Source organism: Apteryx rowi, unplaced genomic scaffold (assembly GCF_003343035.1).
Source record: "Apteryx rowi isolate R43461 unplaced genomic scaffold, aptRow1 scaffold_498, whole genome shotgun sequence".
Lineage (NCBI taxonomy): Eukaryota > Metazoa > Chordata > Aves > Apterygiformes > Apterygidae > Apteryx > Apteryx rowi.
Window position 1 is genome coordinate 167,291 of NW_020450758.1, and position 487 is coordinate 167,777.

Below are 487 nucleotides of genomic sequence, written 5' to 3' on the forward strand. Positions count from 1 at the left end.
GTTGCAGGGCTGGTGCGGCCGCGGAGGAATGCAGCATCGCGGCGCTGTTGCAGGGCTGGTGCGGCCGCGGAGGAATGCAGCGACGCAGCCAGCGCGCCGGGTGCGGGCCGGGGGCGGGCGCCGCGAGCCGGCGCTTTGTTACCATGCCGGACGCCGCGCGGCTCTTTCCCAGCGGCAAAGCAGCTGCGCGCTGAGGTTGAGGGACCCTGGAGCGCTCTGCTCCCGGCGTCACTTGGYGGCTCTCCCCGGCTGGCTCTGTACCTCGTCTCCGTCCCAGCCTTGGGGCTGCCTAAATTGCTGCTCTTCGTTAGACGTTAGGCTGCGGCTCCCCCCCCGCCCCGGTACGCTGCGCTCGCCCTTTAGTAGCCGGTGTGAGCGGAGCTCCTGGGGTGAGCTGAGTTGCTGGGTCTCAGCAGCGCCGGGGTGGCGAGTCCCTCACTCCGGCAGCCCCGCTCGCGCCCAGCCGGCTCCCGCATTCCTGCCTCGC

The 487-nt window shown here is 71.6% G+C and overlaps 1 protein-coding gene across 3 annotated transcripts in view; it reads left to right on the forward strand.

Annotated features, from left to right (window-relative positions):
- The window catches only part of ARAP1 (ArfGAP with RhoGAP domain, ankyrin repeat and PH domain 1), a 34,611-nt gene that overhangs the window by 18,825 nt on the left and 15,299 nt on the right, over positions 1-487 (forward strand). The gene's annotated exons all lie outside the window — the stretch shown is intronic.